Source organism: Dioscorea cayenensis, chromosome 6, assembly GCF_009730915.1.
Source record: "Dioscorea cayenensis subsp. rotundata cultivar TDr96_F1 chromosome 6, TDr96_F1_v2_PseudoChromosome.rev07_lg8_w22 25.fasta, whole genome shotgun sequence".
In the NCBI taxonomy this organism is placed as follows: domain Eukaryota; kingdom Viridiplantae; phylum Streptophyta; class Magnoliopsida; order Dioscoreales; family Dioscoreaceae; genus Dioscorea; species Dioscorea cayenensis.
The window spans coordinates 3,588,343-3,599,696 of record NC_052476.1 but is presented as its reverse complement, the minus strand read 5'-3'; the positions used below and the strand labels follow the sequence as shown (position 1 = coordinate 3,599,696).

Sequence of the window (11,354 nt, the reverse complement as noted above, 5' to 3'; positions counted from 1 at the left end):
TAGTATGATTCACCACCAAATTCAAACATTTTCATAACAAATCAAACAAAATGTGAATCATTAATACCAATTTTTTTCCTGATTTCACTTATAAGCCATCCAACTTCTCTATCTTTGCAAACCCCCATCAAAGATCATCAAAAACACTAAAAAAAACCTTTAATTCTACTAAAGAATCAAAACATGTTGAATAATCTCAAATCCCTTATAGAGAGAGAGAGAGAGAGAGGAGGAAAACGAGAAGAAGAAACAGAGTAGCATACAAACTGAGAGCAAGCTTAAGGAATGAGGTATATCTAATCTCCATCGCCCTTCTTTTCTTCATCGAGTGCCCTACGGTTATTATTTGCTAATATCTACCGATATAGAAAGTGAGGTGTTTTCCACTACAGATCGTGGCCCCTTTTCTATTTGATTTTATACTTTCTTACAAAGACCAAATGCTTTATTTTTAGGTTTTACTAACCTTGACTTACCTTTGTGGAAACCAGTGGGTTTCTTAGATTGGTTGCTGAGCCTGCTGTGTCTCTAATTTCCCATCTATTAATCTACTTTCTTACAAACATCAAAATGCTTTCTTTTTACTAACCTTGACTTATCTTTGTAGAAATCAGTAGATTTCTTAGACTGGTTGTTGTGCCTTCTGTGTCTTTCATTTCAAAGTAGTTAATCTATTATCAAAACAGTTTCTTATCTACTGATGATGTAATCCACCTCTTGATAATAGTATTCAATGTCTCATGTCTTGTTTGTTGCTGCTAATGTTTGTACAAAGTAAAATCAACTATATTTATATAAATATCCAAATTCCAATATCTCTCATTACAACAATGTAACTTCATTTGATTGGCTTTCATTTATTGTGAATGCAAGAGCTTCACGTCTTTGCACATGTCTGATTTATTCTATACTTCTGACCTATTATCAGTGTTTTTTGGAATCTACTTGTAAATTACACTTTGTCTTTCTCCGTGTTTGTTTTAATATTTTTTTTATTGTTATCAAATAATAAGCGCTCTATAATTAATGTTGCATTCATGTAAGTTGAAGTGTACCTGAATTTCTTTAGTATTACTATTGTATTTAGGTGTTTATATTTGTTGGTTTTTATTTTCTCAAAAAAATTTTAATCATAATTGTTGTTATTTTGCCCAAGCATAATATTAATGATATATTTCTCTCATGATATTTTGTAGTTCAACATGCATTCACCTACTTCTATACTTTGACTACTATCTTTAGAGGTGAAATAAGGAATTGCTTATTGGTGCTAACCATCATTAAGGGGAAAATAATGAACTATATGCATTTTTTCATGAATTTTATTAGTTACTATACTTAACTTTATTTTTCTCTAACACACGCGTCAACAATCCAATGATCTTTAATAACATTTGATTAAGAGAGTCAAAATTCATTTTGGAAACTCAAATGCAATTGTTTGCAACCGAACAATGTTTGATGAAGGACAAAGTGCGGATCTTTTTATGATTTACAATGTTTTGAAAACTTCTTTATATGGTCTGCAATGTTCTACAAACTTGTCCATAACCGAACAAAATTGATAACAAGATTTTCGAGAATTATACACTGGTTGTAATTATTGACATTTTTATTTAGAATTAAGTTTTAATTACTACTAGGTTAAATGAAATTTTTTTTTTTTTCAGAGCGGAAAAAGAAAGCTTGTACACCTTATTAACACTATGAATTGCTAATAAAATTTTATAAAAAAATTCATATTTACCTATACCCTTACAAAAAATTTAAAGAAAAAAATATTAAACAAATAACTAAATAGGTAAATAAGTAAAAATGATTAATAGGGGAATATATTGACAAAATATTATCTTCAGAGGAATAAAGTCCAAATAACCCATTTTTAAAGGGGCTATTAAAAAAAATCCAAAAATTTACAAATTAAAAAAAAAATGAAGATAACGTTTGACGGTTAAGATCATTTGGTGGGCCTCCTCGAGATATGAATACCGAAACCCGCCATCTATTTAAACCAATTCCTCTCTCTCTCTCTCTCTCTCTCTCTCTCTCTCTCTCTCTTTCTTCTCCGGCGAATGAATGATCGGAGCTCCGGCGATATCTCAACAAGTGTAGGCCAATACTGCGGAGGAGAGAGAGGTGGTGAAGATTTCCAACGAAGGAGACCAGAATCTTGAAGATAACGAAGCACTGGCGCTGGGTAGGCCAAAGTGAAGGAGAAAACCCGTCGATCGTTATCGAACGGATGATTTACGGAAGAAGAAGAAGAAGCCCCTTCACATCCCGGAGGTAAATTAGGGTTCTTGATGTTTTCTTTTCTATGTGAATCGCTTATGGTTTTCTTGTTATATGGTTCTCTATTGAAATTGGAATCTTTCTTGTGGTTTTTTAGGGCAAAGGAATTAAGCTGAGGGACATCAAGAAGGGTACATTGATCTTTGTGGATTAATTCTTTTTATTTTTTTTTAATTCGTGAATGTATGATTCATGGTATTTTGAATATTATCAAAATTATGTGATTGTTTATGCCCTGATGTTCGTTCTTAATTGTTGGATTCTTTAGTGTCTTTAAATTTGAAAAGGAGAAAGATTGATGCTGAACTTTGATCTTTTCAAGTTACTCTCTTTTAATCGTTTCGCAAAGTTGATGATTCTTGGTAGTTTGAATATTAACAAAAAGATTTGATTTTTTATGCCCTGATGTTTGTTCATAATGTCGAATTCTTTAGTGTCTTGAAATTTGAAAAAGAGAGACTGATGCTTTTTCATGTTATTCTCTTTTTATCTTTTCATAGAATGTATGATTCATAATAGTTTGAATATTTGCAAAATGGTTCTGATTTTTCTTGGCTTGATGTTGTTCATATTATTGAATTCTTTAGTGTCTTCAAATTTGAGAAAGAGAGAGATTGATGCTGCTCTTAAAATTTTTCATGCTATTCTTTATGGGGTGAAGGTGAAGGTAGAGTTTCTATTATGATTGCGTTTCTTGTAAAATTGTTGCTTAATTTTGTCCAAGTTTGTATTGATCAATGGAATTATTTCTTTTTAGGACAAAGATCTAAAGAGAAATATACTAGATTTCTCTGGGTTTTTATGGGGTCCTCAAGAGGAGGTAATTTTTCTTCCTATTTGTGGTGATAGTTTTGATTTTCTGATCAGGCGAGTGTTATATATTCAGATGGTTGATTTACCTGCTAACAATGAGTTACCTGTTGTCAATGATATGGATGAGAATGCAGTTCTGCAGATGCTAGAAGAACTTGGTGGCAATGATTTACCTGCTGTCAATGACATGGATGAGAATGCAATTCTTCAGATGATTGAAGTATTGACGAATCCTGCACCAAGTCATTGTTGAAGTGCCACAAATGATCTGGGGAATACCAGGTTGGAAGGTGATGCAAATCCTGGGAGGCAAGCTGGCGCTTCTAAATCTGACGATTTCACCATTGTTTGCTGCATTGTAAAACTATGCAAACATAGAAATAGTCAAGATTTTTTCGATAGTAGTATGAGGCAGATTATGGCCTTCTTGTCTTTGACTTCTCTATATATATTGTAATGTTCTCCAGTAAAAGATGTACTCAAAAATTATTGATTAAATAAAACAAGGGAGGGAAGGAATTGAGGGAGTCTGGTGTTCTTATGGTGCTTCCTCTAAATTTCTTATTGCAAATATGAAGAACTTGGTGGCAATATGCCTGCTGAGATAAATAATGCAACTGATGATGACAACAATAATGAAAATTTTGATCAGAATATGGCTGCTGAGGCAAATGATGCATCTGAGGATAGTGATCGTGATGGCGATGATGATGCTTTTTATATCCAATGGAGATTATGAAGATGATGATTTTTCAAAGGATAAAAAAACTGGTGAAGTTGAGGAAGATGATGGTTGAGAAGAAGTCAGACCGAGAAAAAGGAGCTAACTCCAAATCTAATTTTCCTGCAAAGAAAAAGGTAAATTGTTTCTGGTTTGTAGATCATAATATGTGACTTTCTTTCTGAAAAAAGTGTTCCCAATCATGATTTGCCAAAGTTGAATTTGGGTTCATAGGTTAACACATTCTGAATATTAACCTTTTATCATCTATGGAAGCCATTGTTCATGATTAATCTCTATATAAATCTTTAGAAATGAATTGTACTTTTTTAACATTTGTATGATTGAACTACAAATATAAGCCTGTTTGTTTCTTATGCTAATTATGCCTTAGATTCTCAAAATCTAACCATGCATCTTCAGCTGAATAAATGCATTTTCTCCTCTTGGGCTGGTATATCTCTGACGATATGTCAGTAAATCAATTTATAACTGAAATAGATCTGACACAAACTAAGGACACTCTCTTCTTCCCTCTAATTTGTATTTTGTAATTAACTGATTACTGTTCAAATTGCAGGTAGCTTGTGAGGTTTTTTTCCCTAATTCCTGCATAATTGAGTTTGTGGCCTATAAACTCATAATTACAATGCATTAGTGTACCGTAATTGATTTCAATTCCTTTGATTTGTTTAATATCATTGTGTTATATTACTGAAGTTCATTACCTGAAATTTTAACATGCGGTGAACACTTTGTTATATATCTGTCAGATAGAAAACATGAGATACTGAACATAATCAAAGAGGTAGTGACCAAGATACATTATGATGCCGAATATCCTGGACAAAAGACTCAGAATATGTAACTTGTACATTTCTTATATAGGCCTGAATGCAACAATATCTAATGTGCACCAATTGCACCATTACTTTAAGTGACTTTTGCAACAATATCTAATATGCTTTTCTTTTTTTTTTCTTTTCATGTCTGTTTGCTTTTTCACTAAGAGTGCTTCACCTCTAGTGAGAGCCTCTGTGTTCGATTAGTGGTGTTATCTTTTTCTGCTTATGTTTCCTCGTTTGACTCTCTTTTAATTTCAATAAAGCAGTGGTTTATCCACTTTTATAAAACACACACACACACAAAATTTTAGCTATTTCTATCAAAATCTCTTTCACCACAACAAATTCTAGAAATATAATATGATTCATCACCAAATTCAAAACTTTTCATAACAAACTTCATTAAATATGAATCACCAGAACCAATTCTTTCATGATCCCACTAAAAAGCACTAGGAAACAAACAAATCAAAAAAATAAAAAAACAAACCTTAGTTCTGCTAAAGAATCAAAACATGTTGAAGAATCTCACATCCTTTAGAGAAAGAGGGGAGGAGGAAGATGTAGACCCCACCTTTGTTTCTTCCTCTTGTTATGAGAGACAATAGTGGGATTTCAAACTTTCTCTTACCTCTATGAAATCATGAGAATTTTTTATTCCCAAAATGGTTGTTGCTTACATTTAAAGTGCTTCGAGAGGAGGGCTTGGTTTCTTCTCACCAATTGACGCAGCTCCTTGAAGTCGTTGATGATGAAGTGAGGGCGGAGTGACATCTAGTTCATCAGCAGGTGCTTAAGGTTAGCACCTTCAAAATCTACATTACCTTCTGTTGGTTTAGTGTTAGCTTCTTCTGAAGCTTGATCTTGTGTTTTGCTGCAACTTGTGATTTTTTAATACTCTTGCATCCCTTAATTCTAAGCTCAGCACTTCTACCTTGTTTTCAAACTGCCATCTTAGTTTGAGTGGAGGTCATACCTTTTAACCATTCATTAGTGGTATAATTGGTTGTTGTTATCTTTCAAACTCTATATATAGTGATTATGTTGTGTGTGTGTGTAAGTACCATTGTTGTCACCAAAATTGCTTGTTGTGATTTTGTTTTGTAAACCTTGCATAAGTGTTTGATATATCATATATGTGTATATATATATATTAGATTCTTGCATGAGAACCTACAGCCACTTTGACAAATCATATGTGTGTTCTGTGGCCACCTAACTAATGTATTATTGAACATATATATATATATATATATATATATACACACCTATGATTATGACATGTAGCTTTGGGTATAATTAATTACGTTTATGCTTTGGAAACCATTATATTTAAAATGTCCCTGGGGGTACGTACTTATGTATAAGTTATGTTATACACTATTGTTTAGGCTTGAATAGAGAGATGTGTGTTTATATATACTTATAATTTGAATTGCAACCCACTTGGGTTTGCACTTGCACTTAAGAGTTGACCTACAGGCCCTTATATATATATATATATATATATTGAGAAACAAGCCCTCATATTTTGCTCTCTAGAGCATGCTTAGGTTTAACACACGATTACTATTAGAGCTAAAAATCTTCCTCTTTCCCCCTTGCTGTGGCAAGTGGGAGACAACCATCTTCTCAGCCATCTTCCCAGCCACTAGCGAATCCCTCTCCTCCATTTTGGGCCCAAATCGCCTCCAGTCTCACTCGCTCACATTAATCAATCTTCCCTCCATAATGTCCAAGTTCTCAAGAGACCACAACTGAGTTTGTCAAGATCGATAGTGATACCCTTTCCTGGGCTAGATCACGTTTCCAACATCCCTCTTTGGCAAATTCTTTGGAAAACCAACGACCTTTGAGCAAGTTAAATTAATTCTGCTTTCCAAATGGGCCGAAATCGGCGAAGTCCATCTCTCCGATCTTCCCAATGGATTCCTTCTAATTAGGTGTGATTCTCAAATGGTGATGCATCGTCTTCTACAAGAAGGTCCTTGGACTATCAATGGCATCATCCTACAGCTCACCCCTTGGTGTCCATTCTTTGAACCAGCTTTCTCTAAGATAAACACTGCAGCCATTTGGGTTCAACTCCACAACCTCCCTGTGGAACTTTGGCACAGTGAAATGCTAGACTCTATTACTAGCCACCTTGGAAACCTCCTGAAGGTTGATGAGTTAACTAGCTCTCTCACTCGATCCAAATACGCCCGTGTTTGTATTAAGATAGACCTTTCCAAACTTCTATATAAGGGCTTCTAGGTAGGAGATGATGTGCATCACGTCTTTGTCATTGTGCTCTATGAGAGGCTGCCAACATTTTCCTACACTTGTGGTATGGTGGGTTATGGAACTAATGCCTGCTCTCGAAGACTAACGACAGGAAATGCCGGAGTCACTCCACTCCCTTGCTCTTTGCAAGGGTCGGCGGTAGACTCTGGATGTTCTTTGGACGACGGTAATGAGATCTCAGGTCCAGTTCCTCCCCTTCCCCATCCTGATCCACCTGGTCATGAAAACACTCCCTCGTCTCCTCCTTTGATGTCGGATTCTGAATTTGGGCCCTGGTTACTCGTCTCTCGCTGGCGAGGTCTTCAGCGTGGTCACGGTAGTAGCGTTCGCGCCAGCCACATGGCAGCTGGTTCGTCAGCCGAAGAAACGAGTGGGCCTCGCGTTACCCGAGGTGATGTTGCAATGAGTCTACGTGGCGGCCTTTGCGGGGGTGCCAGCGGGCGGCATGTCCTCTCTCCCGCTTCCCAAGCTATTGATGTCACATCGACCCTGCCAATACTGTCTGTCAGCATTGAATCTTCAAATTCTCCCATTGATATCTCTAATCACCCTCGGGACCCTGACAAAGCCGCAACCATTAAAGATACTGTCACTTCTGCTCCCCCTCGAGACTCACCAACTAGTAATGTCACTCCCACTGCTTCGCCTTGGAACTCTCCACAAAGCATTATTACCCATATTGTTACCTCCACTAACCCCACTCCCATCGAAATAACTCGAGAGAAGGGAAAAGCCCCTCTACATTCTCTGTCTACCTCCACTCCCCTGGTCCTTAGGTCCTCACTTGAGAAAAATCCCCCTTCCTCTTCTAACCTCCCCCCCCCAACGCTCACTCGCTGTTGGTGGATAAAGTCTTTGAGGCTCTGGATGGTAGTTCCAAGGATGAAAGGAGTGAATGTGAAGACGATGAACTTGACAATTCAGATGATTAGATGTTAGACGGAGAAGAAAATTAGGATGAGGCAGATGACATGATGATGTTTAATCAATATCAATATGGTGTTCAAAGGGATGCTTTGATTAGGAAAGGGCATATCATTGTTGATGAGTCCCACAAGAAGGGGCGTATGGAGACTGGCAACTTTTGACCGTGTTCTCCTCTTTGCTCTTGTTACCCTACATCCCCGTTTCCTTACAGGGAGTTTCTTCTCTTAATCTTCTCATTCACTCTCTTTTATGAGTAAAACTATTATTTCCTGGAATTGTAAAGGCCTCCTTATGAGAGATACGCTCTCTCGTGTATTTCGACTTATTTGTCAGCATAAATTAGCTTTTTTCTGTCTTATAGAAACTCGTGATAACTCTGAGCAACTTAACATGTTTTGTTCCAAACTCCCTCTCTCTTAGGGTTGGGCTTCCATTCTTGCTGATGGCTACTCCAGAGGTATTATGGTTTGCTGGAACAAAAATCTTGGTCTGGTCACTCCCATTGCTTACTCTCGTCGAGTTCTTCATATTATTGTCTCTCCTAACCAACATATCAACCTCCTCATCTCTGTTGTTTATAATTCATGTCGGATTCGGCCCCAAGCCTTGGTTTGGGATGAACTGTCTAACCTTTCCCATATTCATATCACTTGGATTATCATAGGCGACTTCAATATTGTCCTTCCTTGTACTAAACACAAAGGGGGTTCCTTCTCCTATTACTCTCGAAAAGCTCTCTCCTTCCTTAATTTTATTGATGCCAATAATCTCCTTGATTTGAATTTCATAGGTTCTCCTTACACTTGGTGCAACAATCAAAGAGGCTTTGCCCGTCGTTGGGCAAGGCTTGATCGATGTGTTGTTAACCTGGAACGGATTTCTTTCTTTAGATATTACTCACTTAAACATCTCTCTCGCTATTTCTCTGACCATGCTCCACTCCTTCTTTCCTTTAGCAGGCATTTATCCCAGTTCCACTCTATCTTCCGCTTTGAAAATTTCTTGCTTGAATATACTAACCATCACTATGCCGTCTCTGAAGCCTGGATCTCCTCCACTCACGGCAATCCTTTACAAGCATTCTCCCACCTCCTCTCTAGGGCTAGACATTGGCTTTCCTCCAGGCGCTTCTCTGGCCTCAATTCAATTGAAAAATCTTTACTCAAAACTGAATCAGAAATTTACAACTTAGAGTTAGACGATCTGACTTGTACCTCTCAAATCAACTTGCTGGCCTATTGCACTAAGCTTGTCGCTCTCCAACACCAAGTATCAGTCAAATGGGCCCAACGCACAAAACTACAATCGGTTAACAATGGTGATGAAAACACTGGCTTTTTTTATAGCTCTGTACGTATTCGATCTCATATCAATCATATTTTTCAAATTTCTGATCGTCATGGCAACTTTTTTAGTGATGACTCCGATGTTTAGAAAGATTTTCTTAACTTCTATACAGGTCTCTGGACCAATTCTGGTGTTATGGACTTCATCAATCTATGCAATGCCCTACCCTCCGACCTCCCCATTCTCTCTGAGAGTGATGGTTCGCTCCTCATTCGTCCTGTTACCAAAGCCGAAATCTTTCAAGCCCTCTTAGATCTTCCCATTAGTAAGTCCCCTGGACCCGACGGCTTTAATGTTGAATTTTACAAATTCTTTTGGCCGTTAATTGGTGACCCTGTTATTGCTGCCATCACCTACTTCTTCACCAACTCTGTTCTCCCTCCCTCTTTGGGTAAGACTTATGTGATGCTTGTTCCTAACTTCCCCAATCCCCGCTTGGTTCCGGACTTTCGTCCCATATCCCTCTGTAATGTGTGCTATAAAATCATCTCTAAAATTCTTTCAAACCTCCTTAAGCCTGTTCTCCCTCAATTGGTAGGTAGAGAACAAGCTGGGTTTGTGTCGAATAGAAATTCCTATGATAACATCTTAGGTGTGCAAGAAATTGTTCATTCGATGGAGGTTGATCGCTCTGGCCCCCCTAGGATGTTAATAAAAATTGATATAGAAAAGGCCTATGATACCCTAAGCTGGAGTGCAATTCTTACCACTTTAACCAGAATGAATTTTCCTTTGGTTTGGATTTCCTGGATCAGAACATGTCTCTCATCTAGTTCCTTCTCCCTTATTATTAATGGTACCTCCTCACCTTGGTTTTCCTCTTCGCGTGGAGTTCGCCAAGGTGATCCTATCTCATCCTTCCTTTTTATCCTCGTTTCTCAAAATTTTACCTCTTTACTTAATTTCGCCCTCTCTCATGATATGATTTTTGGGTTTCATCGTAATCTCAGCTCCAACTTTAACCATTTGATGTTTGCAGATGACCTCATTCTTATCACTCGAGCTACTTGTCTAGCTGCCCGTAACATTAAACTCTACCTCTCAATCTATGCTCACCTTACTGGCCAACATCCCAACCCTTCCAAGTCCAGAATCTATACCCCTTTTTGGTTCAACAAAAGAGTTTCTTCTAAAATTTGCTCAATCATGAGCTTTTCTATTGGCTTCTTCCTTTTGACCTACCTAGGCATTCTCATTTCTCCTAAACGACTTGCGGTTTCTATTTTCAATTCTATGATAGAGAAAATTCACAAGCTCTGTGCCCGATGGAAAACTTATAATCTCTCGGCTGCCGTGAAATCCATACTAATCAACTCTTCCATCTTCTATATTTCCGTCCTCCATGAGATTACTAAAATCGTTAGAGACTTCTTTTGGTTCAAAGGTGGCAATGGAAAGGGCATCCACGCTGTCGCTTGGAATTGTATTACCGATAATAAAACTGAGGGGACCTTGGTTTCTGTAATCTTGTGCATGCTGCACACTTTCTTATGGCCAAAAATGATTTCAAATACTTAAATTCTGATAGTGCAATCTGGGTGGATATTATGCATCTTAAGTATGGTTCTTTAAAGGTTTGGTTGGACTTGGCTCCTCCTAATTGTTCTTGGCTTTTTTGATGTCTCTGGCGTACTACTGCTGTCATGAATCCTTTCTGCTGGATCAAATCGATAAACCCTTCCTATACTTCTTTTATTTATAATCCCTGGCTCTTCGATATCCCCATTGCCTTCAAGCCCACCTATATTAATGTTAATTCCAACTTTGAGAATGTCTTTATGACTAACCTGGTCACGGCGGGCCATTGGAATTATATTGTTTTGCAGGAGTTCTTCGGCGACACAGTGCTTCATTTGACTACCAGGTTGCCATCCATTGATTCTGAAAATGTTAACCATTGGGTTTGGTTCCCTAAACCCTCTTCTCTTAAAATTACATCAACTGTTTATCTCCAACTCAATCTTAATGATCCCCTCACTGAGCATTGGTCAGGACGGAGTAAACTTTGGCACATCTCTGCGGCTCCCCGAGTCAAACATTTTCTTTGGCTCCTCCTCCATGGGAGAATTGCAACTACTGATTATCTTCACAGTCTTAATCTGGGTCCTAGGAGTACCTGTATC

The 11,354-nt window shown here is 37.5% G+C and overlaps 1 long non-coding RNA gene across 1 annotated transcript; it reads left to right on the top strand.

Annotated features, from left to right (window-relative positions):
- Nucleotides 1-2,401: 2,401 nt before the first annotated feature.
- LOC120262820 lies at nucleotides 2,402-3,305 on the top strand. Its single transcript, XR_005537001.1, has 4 exons — nucleotides 2,402-2,423; nucleotides 2,880-2,959; nucleotides 3,050-3,112; nucleotides 3,240-3,305. It is a non-coding gene; the product is annotated as an uncharacterized LOC120262820 (long non-coding RNA).
- Nucleotides 3,306-11,354: the final 8,049 nt, after the last annotated feature.